The sequence below is a fragment of the Mus pahari genome, chromosome 2 (assembly GCF_900095145.1).
Source record: "Mus pahari chromosome 2, PAHARI_EIJ_v1.1, whole genome shotgun sequence".
NCBI classification, from domain to species: domain Eukaryota; kingdom Metazoa; phylum Chordata; class Mammalia; order Rodentia; family Muridae; genus Mus; species Mus pahari.
In genome coordinates this window covers 112,906,614-112,925,954 of record NC_034591.1, presented here as the reverse complement: position 1 = coordinate 112,925,954, position 19,341 = coordinate 112,906,614, and positions in this window count along the sequence as shown.

Sequence of the window (19,341 nt, the reverse complement as noted above, 5' to 3'; positions counted from 1 at the left end):
TTGATTGATTGATTGATTGATTTTTTACATTTCATATTCCATTTCCCACCCACCCCCATCCACCCTCTGACTGCTCCTCATTCCACACCTCCTCCCAATCCCCATTTTTCCACATGGATGCCCCCACCCCTCATCCCATCTGACCTCTAAACACCCTGGGGCCTCCAGTCTCTTGAGGGTTAAGTGAATCATCTCTGAATGAACATAGGCCCGGAAGTCCTTTACTGTATTGAGATGGGAGCCTCATATAAGCTGGTGTGTGCTGTCTGTTTGGTGGTTCAATGTTTGAGAGATCTCGGGGGTCCAGAGTAATTGAGAGTGCTGGTCCTCCTACAGGATAGACCTTCTCCTCAGCTTCTTTCAGCCTTCCCTAATTCAACAACAGGGGTCAGCTACTTCTGTCCATTGGTTGGGTGCAAATATCTGTATCTGACCCTTTCAGCTGCTTGTTGGATCTTTTGGAGGGCAGTCATGATAGGTCCCTTTTTATGAGTGCTCCATAGCCTCAGTAATAGTGTCAGGCCTTGGGACCTCCCCTTGAGCTGGATCCCACTTTGGGCCTGTCACTGGACCTTCTTTTCCTCAGGCTCCTCTGCATTTCCATCCCTGTAATTCTTTCAGACAGGAACAAATATGGATCAGAGATGTGACTGTGGGATGACAACCCCATTCCTCACTTGATGCCCTGTCTTCCTGCTGGAGGTGGGCTCTATAAGTTCCCTCTCCCTACTGTCAGGCATTTCATCTCAGGTTCTTCCCTTTGATTTCTGAGAGTCTCTCACCTCCCAGGTGTCTGGTGCATTCTGGAGGGTCCCCCCCCCCAGCCTCCTATTTCCTGAGGTTTCTTGTTTCCATTCTTTTTGCTGGCCCTCAGGGCTTTAGTCCTTTTCCCTCACCCAATACCAGATCAGGTTCCCCTCTCCCCTCCCCACTCCTCCCCCTCTATCCACTTTCCCTCCCAGGTCCCTCCTTCCCTCACCACTTATGATTGCTTCCTTCTCTCTCCCAAGTGGGACTGAGGCATCCTCACTTAGGCACTTCAGCTTGTTGACCATTTTGAGTTCTGCAAAATGACCCTGAGATTCCACCTTATACCAATCAGAATGGCTAAGATCAAAACCTCAGGTGACAACACATGTTAGAGAGGATGTGGAGAAAGAGGAACACTCTTCCATTGCTGGTGGGATTGCAACCTGGTATAACCACTCTGGAAATCAGTCTGGAGTTTCCTCAGAAAATTGGAAGTAGATCTACCTGAAGACCCAGCTATACCACACTTGGGAATATACCCAAAAGATTCCCCTCCATGCCACAGGGGCACACGGTCCACTGTGTTCTCAGAAGCCTTATTTGTGATGGCCAGAAGCTAGAAACAACCTAGATGTCCCACAACAGAAGAATGAATACAGAAAATGTGGTTCATTTACACAATGGAATACTACTCAGCTAGTAAAAAGGAAGACATGCTGACTTTTGCAGGCAAATGGATGGAACTAGAAAATACCATCCTGAGTGAGGTAACTCAGAACCAAAAGGACATGCATGGTGTGTACCCACTGATAAGTTGATATTAGCCACAAAAAAGTACAGAATAACCAAGATACAGTTTGCTTATATTTTAATATGCCATCTAGCTCAATGGTTGGGCACTTCTAATCCTCTGCCTGCTACCCTAGGCTAATGGCCGCTTACCTGAAATCTCACATGACTAGTTGCCTTTCTCTCCTGCAGCTCCTACATGCCATCCTTCTTCCCCACCACCCCCCACTGTCCATCAAGTATAACTTCTTTGGAATTTTTGAATGAATATAGATTTATTGTACAGGTTTATTGTGCATGCTATAACATTCATACATGTACATACAATGTAATCATGTCACATTAGCATATCTAACACCTCAGGCACTTGTCATTTCTTTGACTCAATATCCTCTATATGCTTTTCATAAGATTCAACTAACTGTTCTCAAATAGTAGATTAATTAATTTTCAAAAAGCTTCTTCAGGAAAACAAGCATGGTGGCACAAACCTGTAATCCTAGCAAGAGAGAAGCTGAGGCAGGGAGATTGAAGGTTCAAAACTAGCCTAGGATACATAGTGGCACTCTGGTGGAGTGGAGCAGGGATAAAAGGAGGAAAGACTGAAAGGAAAAGAAGGAAGGGGAAGGGAGAGGAGAGGAGGGGAAGGGAGGGGAAGGGATGGGGAAGGGAGGAGAGGGGAAGGCAAAGGTCCTGGAGGGGAGGGGAAAGAAAGGGAAGGGAAGAGAAAGGAAGGAAAGGGGAGGGAGGGGAGGAAAGGGAAGGGAAAGGGACAGGATGGAAGGGGAGGAAAGGGAATTGGGAGGTAATTTATTAAATTTTGCGTCCATCCAGGGCTGTGGCAGTAAGGTAGAAAACGCTTTCTGTTTCTCATTTAAGGTAAAGCCGAGTTTACGCCTGATTCACGACAGCTGCAGTATGTAATAAGACTCAGTGTCAAAGAATAACAAGCAGGCAACGGCGCATTTAAAACCAAAATATATCTTTCCTTCTTTGGATTGGTATGCTCAGAAGAATTTCTCTCTCTGAACTAAAATATTTTTGCAGAACTTCAATTTATAAAACAAACTAAAGCCATATTGTAGGAGCTTAAGATAAGTTATGTCATATTTGTTTCTTCTGATGCGAATGTAGCATCGCAAAGTCAGCTTGGATCAATTAAAATATTTTAATTAACTATAAGAAGATCACTACCTGTGAGGGTCTCATATTCCTGTTTATATTCTTATGTATTAACATTCTTATTTCTATTAACATGAACATAGACTGTTCAGAATTAATAATAATGAGCAATTTTGGATAGAAAATGATGATATTATGTGACATAATCTAATAATGATGATGATGTTTCCTTGTACTCCTTTTTTTATTATTTATTCTCTGAAATTTTCATACATGTATACAATGTACCTTGACTATGTACACCCCTACTACCTCCCTCCATCTCTGTGCTTCTTAAACATGCTGGCCTGTGATATTTCAAGTCTCTTTGATGTGTAAGATCCAGCAACTTGAAGTAGCTACACAGTGAAACTTGTTTCAAAGTTTAATCACCAGTAACATCAAAAATTTGTTCATACTTTCTACTATAAAACTAAGAGTCACATGACCAAAAGCTAATCAGGGCTTATAAAGGGTCTAACTTTACAAGGTGATACGCTACAATACCCAGACCAAGCAGAGGAAAAATTATATCACAGAAAATTCTAAGTTGTTTAAAAAATAAAAGAGTAAATATGGCATTGGTATATGTATACATATACACATACACATAAACATATGCCATCCATGCACATACACATACACACACAGATATATATACATATACATATACATATACATATACATATACATATACATATACATATACATATACATATACATCTATATTAATAAAATCATTCAACATATAAAATATAATCAAATTGTCTGATTTGGGGAGCATTAAAACTAAAACATGGGAGAATAGTAATATATGAGTTTGGAGAGATATGATCTGAGTATAGCCACTATAAGATCCTGTATTATTAATTCTGCTGTATGATAAAGGCAGACATTAGTTTTATACATCATTAAGACAAGCATGCCTGTCATAATAGGTTGGGCAACTAGTAACACAGACATATTACTGGTAACTACTAAAAGATAATCTGAATGATGGGAAAGAAAATCTTTCAGCAATCTAAAATAAAGAAAAAAATAATGAAACAAACCTGTCATATATTAGGTGATGACAATAAACACAACATAAACATTTTAGAAATTGTGTGTGTGTGTGTGTGTGTGTGTGTGTGAGAGAGAGAGAGAGAGAGAGAGAGAGAGAGAGAGAGAGAGGAGAGAGAGAGAGAAGAGGAGAGAATCTTGTGGTTATTAAAGATTGATACATTGGTATTATACTCTCAGTAGCAAATTTGAAGCCAACTTAGATTGTGTAGGGATTTCAATGCTAAGTTCAGCTACCTAGTGTGACCTTGTCAAAAATATATCCAAGGCTAGGCTGGATAGTAGTCAAGATAGTAGTTAAGAGCATGGGCTGGTCTTCCAAAGGATGAAGGTTCAATTTCCAGCACTCACATGGCAGTTCACAACTCTCTGAAACTCTAGTTTCAAGGGAATTTGACATGCTCTCACAGACATACCTGTAGGCAAAACACTAGTGCACATAAAATAAAAATAAATAAATTACTTAAAACAGAAGATCAGTGGTAAAATACTCATGTGCAGAGATTAGGTTCAATTCACAAATCAGAAAATAAATACTATTTTAATACACTTCTGAGAACTCAGAAAAATATCTGTCAATTAAAGGATTAATAATAAAGAATGTGGATGAAGCAATAATACTAGATAAAATTGGCTTAAAGGCAATAGAAACTTAGACAGAGAACAGTGTTTTAATGCTAATTATGAGCAGCCTTACTTACTAAGATTTGAAACTCTGAAGTAAAGCATACTTTAAATAATAGCTTCAAGGGGTGGCGGGATTGTCCAGTTGTTACACGCGCTCGGCTGCCCTTCCAAAACACAGAGGGGTTCTATTCCCAGTACCCACAAGGTGGTTCAAAACTTCATGTAACACCAGTCACAGGAGATCTGACACTTTCTTCTGGCCTCTGTGGGCACCAGGCATACATGCACACAGTGCACAGACATGAATGCAGGGAAAAGATCCATATATATGAAAATAAAATAGATAAAAGGTTTTAAAAGCTTATTGATGAAACAGATAAAGTAGAAAAAAGTGTCAATTACAGTATGAAGTAATCTTACCAGCATAGTGTGAGAATGATAGACCCCTTGCACTGGAGAAAAAGATAATTGAGCTGCAGAACATTTGAGTGACGTAATCATCAAGCTTGATATGATGTATGCAATCTCTCTATAGCCTTCTTAAATTCTTTGTCTTTCTTCGCAGCAAGGTCAGGGTGGAATGCAGCACACCTTCCCATTTCCATGCATTTGTCTCCTCTTCTACCATAAGTAGACACCAGAAGTCATGGGAAAGTGAATGGAGGCACAAACAACTCTCATCAGACACCTCTGGCTAGGGACCATTAGAACACTAGGTACATGGTGCCTCAATTCCATGACAAATAGTCTAATTCCACATTCTAGGAGTCTGAAAGCAGAAGCTAAAACTATTCAGAATGGGACAGAGTCCATGTAGGACAAACTCCTGTCACTGGTTATTCTGCTTCTATTACGACCACGCACAGAGGGACAGCATCAATTCTTTGTGGATCCATTACCCTCTTCCTGGTTTTAGACAGGCAAGTATGTCTGGATTTTATGCAGGCGATTCTGAAGTTGTACACAGCCCTTGATTATTACCATGTTCACAATACTGAAATAGAGCACAGATGTTAAGGGAAGGCAGTCGTATTCTAAATCCTACACCTAGGTATTTGTTAATCTGGCCTACGAGGACAGGCAAGGAGTTGGACTGTGTTCAGAATTGGTTCTCATGTTTTCTGAAAGTGTACATTGCTTTCTGCTAATTTTGAGGTGGTTAAAGTACAGTTAAAAATAAAATGAAGGTACAAAGTACTAGATATTGACAGAGAGTACACAGGGCATAGGTAAAAATAACTCCTGTGATGGACACAGGACATAGGACATAGGACATGGAATAGTTCTACGATGGGTATTTTCTCCTAACATGCTTATTTCACCCATCATGGACACATTCCTAGTATCAAGTATGTAACTACCCTAAAGTATACATCAACAACCAAGACAAAATGCACTGCAAGACCACAGTGCAGGCCCAGTGTGGTCAAGTATAATGCATAGCAATGTATAGTCAACGTCTCCACTGAGATATGGTTTTATTAACCCAACAGATATGTTTAATGTTCTTAACAAGGTCAGGAACAAAAAAACACCAGAGACACAACAGTGATGAAACAGATAAGATTAAAAAATAAAAGTTCAGCCGGGCGTGGTGGCGCACGCCTTTAATCCCAGCACTTGGGAGGCAGAGGCAGGTGGATTTCTGAGTTCGAGGCCAGCCTGGTCTACAAAGTGAGTTCCAGGACAGCCAAGGCTACACAGAGAAACCTTGTCTCGAAAAAACAACAAAAAAAAAATAATAATAATAAAATAAAATAAAATAAAATAAAATAAAAGTTCAATATCCTTAGCAATGAAACCAATGAAAATTAAAACTACTGTGAGATTTCAAAATCAAAATGGCTACAACTTTTTTATTATTGTTTTTAGAAAACAACCAAGAAGTGTTAAGTAAGGATGCTTCAAAAGGGGAGGACTCCTTCCCTCATGCTGGGATTGCAAACTGATACTGTGGAGAATCCTCAAAAAGCTAAGAACAGATCTACCATATGACCCAGCCATACCACTCTTAGCATCTGCTCAAAGAACTCGACATCTTGCTACAAAGGTATTTGCTTAACTCTGTTCATACTGATGCTCTCGTCACAGTGACTAGGACAGACAAGCAACTGAGCCATCTCTGAACCCATGAGTTGATAGTGAAGATATGGTGTACAATTATAATGAAGTTGTATTTAGCTGTAAAGCAGAACAAAATTACAAAATTTTATGACAATGAATAAAACTAAAAAATATTATACTGATTGAATTAACCCAGAAAGACAAATCTGCTTGTTCTTTTGTATTTGTGGACTCTAGATTTGAATATGCTGATCTGAATACAAAACCTGGGTTAGCTGAAGAAATGAGGAAAGTAAAAAAGGAAGCAGTTGAGGAGGGAATGAGGAAGAAGGAGCTCTAAAGAGGGAGATAGATAGTGGGACGTGGGTGCTATCAAGAGAAGTTGGGGGGGGGGATGGAAAGGCCAGCTTACCTGGGGAGAAAACAGAAGAGGAGGCAGGGGAGATAAATAACACTAAGGATGTTTGGGAAAGCCATAGGGAAACGTATTTTTAAGTAATTTACTTTAAAATACACATATACGCATAAATATAAATATGCATATATATTTTAACATATACTAAACTATATATGTATATATTACAAGAAAGATTATACTCTACAAGGGGTGGAGACAGAGAGAGAGAGAGAGAGAGAGAGAGAGATGGGAAAAATTGGAGGGAGCAGAGGAAAGGGAGAAAATGATGTAAACGCAGTGGGCTCGAGTATGAAATTTTCAAATATATTCTTAAAAAGACAAGATTCCTGTTTTCCTGGTATTTATATTCTAATTCAGAAATTAGGGAGAATAAAGTTACTAGCATGAATAAATTAGTCATTCATCAGTTCCTCAAAATGCCAGATTCTTTGAGTAATAAAGTAAGACTGCACTCCATGTAATCTCAAGCTCCTTACCATTGGTATTTGTGAGAGGTGATTCTTTGGTGGATTATCCTGAGCATTTTACAATGTTTAGAGGACATCTGGCCTCCATCTTCTATGTGACCCCTCATCCCTTCCAGTGGTTACAAATAAAACTATCTCCAGAGACAGTGAAATGCCTGCTGGAGGAGCATGAGACCCCTAATTGAGAGCCATGGAACATGAATGATCAGAACATAGATGATGTCCTTTGATGGACATAGAAGAACTTCACTGAAAATGAAAAATTCTAATGAGGCAATAGTTTTGTGAGAGATTATAGACAGAGAGAACCAAATTTCACAGCAATAAGCAGCCAATGACAATGTATTGTCTAAGGAGAAAGGTTTGTGTGGCCAAAGCACACAAAGAAGTAGGTGAGACCAGAGAGGCAGAAAGATCTGGATCCCATAAAGGCTCTTAGACGATGACAGAAAGTTTTGATTTCAACTTGATAAACATATAGTGAAAAGTTCAGAAGAGAGTGGCTGACTGGCTGTGGACTGAGAAATACTTTAGATTAGACCTTGAGTACACATAGGCCTGGGTTTTAACAGACTGAGGAGAGATAGCGGCACTCCAGTTGTGGACAAGGGGCCATAGATGATATGTCCTGGCCTACATTAAACAAAGACTGCATAGAACAGGTTTACAGAACTGTCCGAAATTTAAAGTCTATTGCAAACTTTGGGAAAATAACTCAGAGTAGCCTGCAAGGACAGTATGTTCTAGGTGACACATGGGCAGCAGCTGGGAGCCATGGTATCCACTGTGTGCGTGTGTGTGGACTCTGGCTCAGCCCCAATCAGGTCTCTGAGAAGAAAGGGCTCAAAGCCAAGGGCAGACCAGGTTACCCAACAGGAGCCAAGCAGACAACCCAAGACTTGGCAATGATAGCACAGAGATGACACTAGGTTGACTTTGCAATGTTCTTGCCAGAGGCTGACAAAGTCAATCCGTGCTGTTCCCACAGATTGAAGAAAGCAGACACCCCTTTCTCTATCACTGTATGTGTAAGGTTCTGTCCAGTGTACTGTCTGTACTCAGCCTTCCACAGGGAACCAACTTCTCCCCCTTTCAGCATGCAGTTTTTAAAGGTGCTACAACCTGGAGTCATTCCACCGTTGGCTGAGACAATATGTAACCTAAGCAATCCTAGTTCTAAGCACTCAGTTCTAAGAGTAAGCATTGCAAACAGCTCGGATGAGTCTATTGAAAAGATGAAGTTCAGGGCAGACCTACCTGATTGCAACCGTTTGAACAGCAACTAGAACCAATAGTTTTTCTAAGCTCTATAAATGAATTATTTAGTCTGCTCTTCACAAAGACGTAGAAGGGTTTTACTAGTTGTCACATTTTTATAAGTAACAAATATGAGGTTTAGGGATCATAAGTATGTTGTCCAAAGTCACCCAGCAGTTAAGTGATGAGGGTGAAATTTTAATCCAGACAGGCGAAGGTATAGCCCTTCAATCTGAGACTGAATCACTAAATCAAGACCTCTTCCCACAAGGAATATTATTAAGAACACATATAATTTTATTGTACAAAACGAAGGTGTAGAATTTGAAGTGATTCAATGTTACTCAAAGGAATTTCACCAAGACATGTGGAAACATTTTTAAATAAGTAATTTTTTGAAAATCTTCGATCAACTTTGTCTGATAAAACAAAAGATGTAAGGAGAAAATAGTCAGTCCATTCATTTATTTTATTTTATTATTAATTTGCAAATAAATAAGTAGAAAAGGGAGTTGTTTTATCAATGTGCTAATCTTTTCTTCCCTAGTAAGTTAAATTAACAGGTTAAGGTTCATCTCACCCCAACTCTACCCTCACCTCTAGATCTTCCTGTCAAATATAATTTGAAACATCAATGCAGTCCAGAGCTGTAAACAGCAGCAACAGCATTCTAGAATCTGTGTATCTGAGACCAAGTGGCTGATATAGGGGTGACAGATTTCTGCCTTTCTGTATGACAAAGTACTTCCTATAGCACTAAAGTTATATAAGAGACAGACCCAATCTCCTGGTGACCCATGTCCTGAAAAGTGCATGTTCTCTAGCAAGAAAATTGTAACACTCAAAAACAACTGTAAATACATCAAGTAAACTCAAGACTTGGAAACAGAAGTCTCATATTAAAGCCATGGACAAGCAACTATAATACAAACCATTTGAGATTGAGGACTTTCATTACACAGGAGGGCACTCTCTGGCCCTGTCCATCAGACAGGGTGGAGTACAGATCAGAGAGAGAATAGATGAATGAGCCATTTGTGGACTGTACAATGTTCTGACAACAAGTCAGACATATACAGATGTCGATCCTATAGCTCAGGCTACTGAGTCAGAGATGGGCTACCTCACTCGTACTCTCAAGTTTCTTGAACAGTGGCAGTATATGCTGATGCAGAGACAAGACCAGTGTACAAACTGTATTTCTGCTTTCCAGAAAATTCTCCACATATACAACTAAGTGCAATGCCTTGAGATACATTTCAGAGACTCAAAGGTCTTAGGAACCTTTAATATCTAATGATAATTGCTATAACAATATTAGGTACTTTTTAGCTCACAGTCTAAAGGCTCCAAGTCTTGTCGACTTAGTGCTTCTTTAGTGTCAATTCTCCAATCCCAATTTTAGTTCTCTCAAACTAGTTCTGTGGCAGACTACTGAAGGAGAAAACCAAGCAAGCCAAGTTAAGAAAATTTCAATATCTTCTATCTAATAAATAGCTAATTCGGGATTCCAGTGATATTTCATGTATTTCAGGTTTCTATAGACCTTTATACATACCATGAATAATGACAAGCACCGAATCTACCTCAGAGAGCCAGACTGTTATTAATATCTTGGTAGACTATTTCTCTGTCTCTTCCTAAAAGTTATCATTATCTTCAAGTTTGAATATAAGCTTGAATACAATATAATGAATATAAGAGAATTAATTCTCTTGCTTTTTAAAATACATAGGTTATATATAATTGCATCAAGAGTTCTACTTGGTGGAGCCTAGAATTGTGCTTTCACACATAATGTAACTTAATCCAACTTTAAAATGATTATATTGCTATTTAATAGTTATCTTTACCAAGGAGTATGGGATGTGTCTAAAGTTTTACTGTGGCAAGTAGTGGTTCCATGGGCAACAGTAGTGATGCATGTACATTTCTATTTCAATGAGAGGTGTGACAATGTTTCACATTATCAGACTCCTTAACATAGAAAGAGTAAAGTACACTTTATCATGACCTTAGTTTTCCTTCCCTGTTCAGTGCACATGGTTACAGCCTTTGCATGAGGCGGTTGGCCATATGCGTTTTCTCTTCTGTAAGCTGCTTATTCCTGATCCTTGCCAATTCTCCCATTGGGTTATTTATCTTCCTTACTGATTCACAATCAGTTATGTAAATATTTATGCAGTCTATTTACATAGACTCTGTCCATTTTATGTATTATTAATTTTCCTTCTCATTTTTGGACTTATCTTTCCATTATCTTTATAAATAGTGGAGGAATTTGTCAAGCGTTTTCTCAATGATTGTCCTACGTTGGACAGGATCCCCTTCTCCTCAGTGTTCCAGCCATCTCAAAGTAGGAAATACATTCTGATTTGAAACTAGAACCTTTGAAAATACAATGAATTTAAACTAAGATTACATTGGATTAGAATGAACTATCCAAACAACCATTGTTATTCTTACCAAAATGAAATAAATAAATAGGTAGATAAGTAGATAAATGATGGAAATTTAGACAAAGATATAGACAAGATCGAGAAAAGAATTCTAAGTAATAAGTAAGCAGGCATTGAATGGCACCTCTGTAACTCAAGGAACACCAAGGAAGGTAAGCATATATCTATAGATTATTTTACATTTTTTGAGGCATAGAATATGGATCCCATCTTGATTTTTCTTCTGTCTACATAAGAAATGGTTCGAGTATGATTTAGTTGAAGGTTCATCCCTTTTCCCTAAAGTTGCAAAGCCTCTGCCACATGGAAAAGTACCAGCTGAGTGTGGGTTTCATACTGAGAACTTAAGCCTGTTTGGTTTGCATATCGTGCTAATCTAAGCTAATTATTAACTATTAGATTTCTCTTCTGGGAGTGCTAGTCCTTTCAGCTCATTCTATTTGTTCTCTTCAAGAGTCTCTTGGTTATTGTTGGGCAATTGAACCTCCACTAAAATTAAAAATTAGGTAATAAATTGCCTCTTAAATATCTTTTGGAGCTTAAATTGGGATTTTATTTAATCCATAGATCAACACAGGAGAAGTAACATTTTACGATATTAAGTCTTTGTATGAATAAAACAATTTTGGTACAAAAGGTTCAACTGGTCTTGAACTAGTTATGTAGCTGAGGGTGGTCTTGAACCTCTTGCTCTTTTGTCTGTAGCTCTGGAGTACTTCGATTATAAGTATGCATCACCGTACCCTGTTCTTTTGTAATTTTAAATAAAATGCTGAGGTACTATAATTTTCTCCACACAAGTTAAGTTACTATTAAATGTCTCCCTAAGTATGACAAATACTTGGTGCTAATATTATCTTTTCAAAATTGCATTCTAGAAAGTTTTTGTACACAAATTGTGAGTTTGGTTATGAGTATTTCATTCAGTTACCTCATGAAGGTCTGTTTTTATGTTGACTTATTTACAAAAATCACTTAATTTCCTATTTAGAGAATTGCATACTCCCCTCCTCCCCAAATAAAGAGAAATTCATTTTCTCTTTTTCATATATTACATTTTTTTTTGCAGTCCTGGAAATTTAACTTAAAGCAAAGTGACTACAGTAAACAATATATATTGGAAATTTGCTAAGAGGATTAAATCTTTCTTTTTAAAAATATCTCCCCAACCTTTTGTTTTGAAAAAATGCCAAGCCCCTAGAAGTTAAAATAACAATGTATTTTTAAGTGCTTGAAATGTAAATTCCCCTTTCCCCTTCCTTTTATTAGTTATACTATTTATGCAAAATAATGAGCTTTAGTGTAATATCTTACATGTATATAACATACTTTTATTATTTATATTCTGCCCCTAACAATATATTTTTGACCCATCTCTCCCTGGTTTCCTTCTGAAAGCCAAATAGTTCCTATTCCACTTTCATGTCTTTTCAAAGTACTATTTTATCTAGATTCTGAGTAAGATAAAACATGTTGTATTTATCTTTCTGAGTTTTGGCTTACTTTGCTTAACATTCTGCTTGTTTTTTTCTGGATACAGTATTATTCATCACACTTCCCTTCTTTTCCATCTTTCTTTCCTTGGGGCACTGAATGAGGCCTCCAGCACTGTCTTATATGCTACCATCAGCACTGTGGGCATTCATGCCTGTTTTGAAAAGAAAATGTATTAGTTCTTTGAAAATTTCATTCATGTATAATCCTATTCAGTCCTGTAATTCTTCCTGTAATCATATTCCCTCTTCCTCAGTCTATCTTTTATTTTTTTCCCAACCTCACATATTTTTTAACAACCCCTCAAGTCCAATTATTGGAATCATACACTGAGTTCAGTCAACCTAACAGGAGAAGCATCTGTTTAAAAAAGTGATTCTCTGCTCCCCAGAAATCATGAGCTGTCAATATCTCCTTGGCCTCCTCACCCTGTATTTTCCTGAGATACTTTTCTATTGCCATGATGAGGCACCATGACCAAAGCAACTTATAAAGGAAAATGTTTGCTGAAGTTGACAGTTTCAGAGCATAAGCGTCCGTATTTCTCATGGCAGGGAACATGGAAGCAGGCAGCCAGCCATGGTGCCAAAGTAGTAGATGAGAGCTTACATCTGATCCATAAGGATGAAGCGAAGAACATAAACTGGGAATGGCTTGGGCTTTTGAAACCTCAAACCATTCCCTAGGGTCATACCTCTTCCACATATCTTAATCCTTCTGAAACAGTTCCACCAAATGGAGAGGAACAATTCAGATACTTATGACTAAGAGGGCATTTTCACTCAAATGATCACACTCTCCTATGTCCTCTGCTGACAGCCTTGCTTTTGTGTAGGTCTTGGGCCGGGAATCACAGCTGCTGTGAGTTCATAGGTATAACACTTCTGTTGTGTCCAGAAGTCACTGTCTCACCCTAGTCTTTCCCATTCTCTGGCTCTTATAACCTTGTCTCATCTTCCATAATAGGTTTCTGAGGTTTGGAGGAGAGAATATGATATAGTGACACTTCGCATGCACTTACTCTCTGCATTTTGATCAGTTTCTGCGTTGACCTCTCACCATTGCACAGACAGACTTCTCTGATGAGATCTGAGAGAGGCCACTAATCTATAGGAACAGACATACAAATTCACAAAGCAGTTTGATATTGTGTTTACTTAGAAAAGTAATGTTATGTTTACCTCTAGTACCTATGAGATATCAAACCATGAGTTTTTGAATCTTCAAATGGTATATGTTTCCTTCTGTGGAGCAGACTTTAAATACATTCAGAAAATAGTTGGTTCGTGTCACTATTGCATTAATGGGTATATCTTACCTCAGTGATCATTATTGATCAGAGCTATATAAGACTGTTGATCACACAACACACACACACACACACACACACACACACACACACACACACACAACAAGACTACATAGCACCTTCCAGTATTAAGAACACTGCGGGAGGGAGCCATAGATAGCAAGCCAGTAAAGAGTGTCCTTCCATGGTCTCCTCTTCAGTTCCTGCCTCCAGGTTCTTTCTTGCATTCCTTCCCCTTCCATCAATAATAGATAGTGATGTGGAAGCAATAATCCAAATAAACCCTTTCCTCCTCTTTGGAGAGCCACCCTCCAGTTTTTAGTTGTACTGTTTCATTATGGCAATTGATTCCTAAAAGAGCAACCAGGAACACTGGAAATAGCCTGTATTATTCCAAGGGTGACCAAAAACTGGAGAGGAGGTACCCCACCACAGGAACTAGGCATTTTGTTTGTCAACCTACAGCTTCTGAGAGGATCAACATTCCATTTACAGGTAATGTCAGTTAAATTCTTTTATATGTATAGGAGATTTTAAAGTAGGGTTTTGTATGGGGTTTTCAAACATTCTGAAAACACCCCGACAGCTATTCTACCCAAGTCTCCAACCCTGTCTCAACTTCAACCGCTTTCTTCCATTCCCCTTCATATAGCCTGGGTTCTACTATCTCTCCCACCCCATGTAGTCTTTCTTTCCCCTCCCTACTTGTATTCCATTTCTAGTTTTCTGGATTCTATGAGTACTTCAAGTTACACAAAGCCTCCCACCCTACCCTGCCAAGTGTCTTCATCACAGGCACCTGCCAGCTCACATTTATAAGTCAAGTAGTTTTAACTTTCATACCTTTAAAAATAATTTTAGGTAATACATACATGCTTAGAATAGCTATGCCTCCCTAATGAGTTGAGGTTTTTATTTCTATTTAAGTAGGTTCTTATTCTTTACTTTTTGTTGTATTTATTTACTTTGTAATGATATCTTTAGTTAATTTTTTTCTGTAAATACCCACATGCATGAACTATGCATCTGTGTTTTGTAATGCCACTGCAACACTAAAGAACTTCAGACTGAATAAAAAAATAGACCTTTGATTGTCACATATCTGGTTATTTTGAACAACTTCTTTCTTTATTGCTTGCTCATTTTTATTTATTTATTTGTATATTAATTTTATATTCTGCATCTCTTAGTCTTCTATCTAATAATTGTATACTAAGTCTGATGCATTGCTCACTTGCTTTCGTTAGTTCTTACCTCTGGTGGCTTATAAATGTCTACTAGTTTACTGTGAATTGGCAACTTGTGGGGTCAGACCTACTGGCTATGACAGCAGAATTTGTCTTTTTCTATTTCTTAGATATAATGTGATCTTTCACATATGTTCCTCTTGCATCCCCTCCTTGCCATGATGAACTATAGGCTGAAATCAACCATTTCTCCCTAGTTGCTTTTTGTTGGGTATTTGGTTACAGTAATGACTAAAGTAATTAATACAGTAGTCATATTATCTACTGTGAAGGACTCATTTTTGCTGAGAGGCAGATGGTGGTGCTAGTCTTAAACAACCTTGCCATTTTCAACAAGCCATGGGCCTTATCAATTAATACCATGATATCTTTTTCTAAATAGCTCTCACAGTCACATGCTTATAAAATCTAGAGATAGGCAGAATACAGAAGTTGAAAATTAATTGTGCTAGTGAACGACCCTCCCTTTAAACTCATATTGGAGGCTTGCAATTCCTGTATGACTTTTGTTGAAAGCTAAGGCATTAGAAGGTACTTAGGATGAAATTAAGTCATAAGGATGTGTGTATTGACAGGTTTGATTGTTGGCTTCTAAAAAGATGGCCCTTAAGTGCTGCTCTGGTTCCCTCCTCCTGTGTCTTGGAATTATCAGAAAAGCAGTTAGACATATAGAAAGATGGTGGTTGCCTACTGATCAAAAGACTAGTTCTTAAAATGAAATCTACCTAGCTAATCCTCCATCTTGGATACACAAGCCTTCAAAATTGTGAGAAATACATTTGATAATTTAAAGCAATAAATCTGTAATATTTTATTGTGGTTGTTCATGCTGACTAGTACAAGTTTGCTTATTGTATTTACATAAATGAATAAAAGGAAAAGCTCACAGAATGCTCTCAAGCATGAACAGTGCTTGCTTTCTGCTGGTTGTCATAGAAGATCCTGACTCAGATCTCTGCATTCTGGCAGATTATCATATCACTTTCAAACTTTGAAACTATTTGCAAGATAGTTTTGCATTTCAGTATCATGATCTGTCTGCAAGTGTTTCTTCCGCTGAATGTGTCCACCTTTCTCTGGCACCTGCTTTACTTGTTTCACTTTATGAGGTCTCCTGTGAGTTCTTTCAGAGTTCTTTGGGCTTCACACTCCCCACAACCCCTGCTGCTGTCCACACACATGTGCAAGGCACTTTCTTTCTAGTTTCATATATGTTCCATCTTAATTTTGCCTCCGGAGTTATCTCTTTACATTTCCCTCCTTCACTGTTAGCTTCATGGGTTGAGGAGTTCCTCTGATTCATTTCTATAAAATTTCTCTTATCTCTATGACTGAGGGAGAGACAAATAGTAACAGGCTACCTGCATGGTTGCCTGCACATATTTTTAACACTAAGCACTCTGGCACCCATCACCAGGGGCCTCTGAGAGAAGTGACATGTTCCTTACTGTGATGCACAGTTGTTCATGTCAGGAAGAACCAGAAAAGACGATTGGATTAAATGTGATGATAGCAGCTACCCCATGGTTACTAGACTATGGCTTCTATGGCTTGTGCTGTTGGAAATCTGCTGTTATTAATTGAGATGTGATAGCTGATATCTGGGAAGTCAGTCATATGCAAAACAAATACTACCTGTACTATGATATTTTAATCTTTATCATCTAAATAGGTTAAAAGATGACATTTCCACTCAAAGAGCTGAGGCAGGAGGATTCCAAGTTTGAGGATAGCCTGTCCTATTTAGGAAAAACATCTGTTGCGAAGAGTAAAAAAAAAAAGGAATTTCTATTACTTTATAGCTGTAAATCCCACCAGCTGTGTTACCACATTTGGAAAAATTTGAATCTCTAAATACATGTTCCTCAACTAGCAGATGTATGAGAAAAACTGTATATAATATATACAGTATATAATACATAGTATATAGTACACACACATATATACTGTATACATATGTATATGTATATATATATAATTGTTATGGTTGAATAGTATTCATTATATATGTAATATATATTATATACACATTATATTATATATTAATATTTCATATATGTAGTATATGGTATGTATAAATAATATATAATGTTATACTATATACATTATTATGCATAATTTAATATATTTTATATTAAATATATAATATATAGTGCATATATAATGAACATTATTCAGCCATAGCAGGAATGAAATCCTATCATTTGTGAAAACATGCAGAAGTGAAGGATCTCATGCTTAGTTAAATAAACCAGGCACAGAATATTAAATACCCTTTTATCCCATTCTCATAGAACAATTTAAAAGGTGAACTTCTAGAAACTGAGATTGGAGTGGAGGTGTTTACCAGAGACTGAAAAGGTTACTTGTGGGTAGGGAAAGGTTGACTGGACAGTATTAAGTTGTCAACAAGACCGGAAGTTCTAGATGCTAATGCTCAGCAGGACCATGTCAGATCATCACACTGTATATTCAAAAGAACTTGAAAAAAGATATGAAACATTTCTACCAGATATATATGTAGCTATAAAGACATTGATATATTTGCTGACTTAAATTTTTAATACTATGCACAGGTATCAAAATTCGACATGGTAACCCATAAATATATATAACTCTATGTGTCAATTGAAAAGAAAAAAAGAAAATTTTCACTTTCTATTTTCTTTTACTTGGGGGCTGCTTTTTCCATACCATTGGGTAAATGGCTTTTTAAATTTCACCCAATAATGGCTTACATATTTAAATAGGACTCTTCTCCCACTATTTCTATTCACCCATAAAATTGGAATATACTGCTCAGGAAAATTATAACCTGCATATGAATATAAAGTCACTTTTCATGTGACTTTTCTTGAATGAATAATTAAAATTATTAGTGGTTAAACTGTATATGTCTTAATACCTCTTTAGACCTTCCCCTAAGTTCAATAGAAAATAATCTAACCCTATAATCAGTTCAAAATTATTAGTATTATCTAAGAATGTCTATAGCTTTAATTAACACAGGCTTTGCATTGCAACACAATACTTACAACTGGGAGACATTGGATTTAAAGCCATACTTCTACTGCCATCATAGACTAGTACTGTCTCCCAATAACTTCTCTCACTCCAACATGTCTTATATATTCATAATTTGTTGGAACAAATTGCTAGAATGCTATTATTGATGGTAAATCACAATTTCCAAACTAGATCCTGATGAAAATTTCAATTGTCCAAAAATTACATTCACTAAACAGACTATAATTTAGGAGATATTTTGTGTTCTGAAATGGTAAAGGAGCATTTGAATATACAGACTGTATTCTTTGAGCCAAGCACTAAGCAAACAAAGCCACATCTCTTCCACACAGAATTATGTCAGAGGATGACACACAGAGTGCTTTGGAAAAATTTTCTAACTTTAATTGGACCTTGAACATTCTTAATAAAGGAAGCCAAGTCACTTGGTATAATAGAAAAAAAATGTTTGGCATAAAAACTATTTTAAGTTAAGGAAGGCACATAGGTTAGGCATTTCTAATGGTAATAAAATGATAAGAGAAAAGAAGTAAAGAATAAACCCAAACCAGCTGCCATCATTTAATTTGAGTTATAATTATTTTGTGTTCTGTCCTCATGAAGGTGAATTTAGAATAACTTTGTGAAGAACAGCATTTTTCTATCATAAATGAGTTTATTTTAATAATCATTTTATTTGGGTTCTTAACCTGAAAGTCTGAGATTACATATCCTTACAAAATATAAAGGAAGCTTCAATCATTGCAACGTTTAAAAAAAGAGAACTGGGTTCACTGAAGTTATAAAGTATAAAACATAGAGTTCTAAGAACTTTAATATACTTCTGATATGAGTTGGCATACATTTTTGAACCAAAAAGATATACAATGTATTCCCTTCAATCTCTAGTCCTAGATATGGTCATGGTAGGAGTATGTGCAGGAGTGTATAGGTAGGTAGCATGTGTGTAGGAGAACACATATTAGAGTGTCCATAGCAAAGCTATTTGTAGAGCATCTCATTGGGAGCTACCCAAAGGCTCATCTCAATAGAATGAATTACTAGTGGTACTTACTCAATTGCAATGACACATAGTCTCATAGGTCAGTCTTTGAACTGGATGCTAAGTAAAAGATGTCAGACATATAATATGTGTGCATGCGCACGCGCACACACATACTCTCTCTCTCTCTCTCTCTCTCTCTCTCTCTCTCTCTCTCTCTCTCTCTCT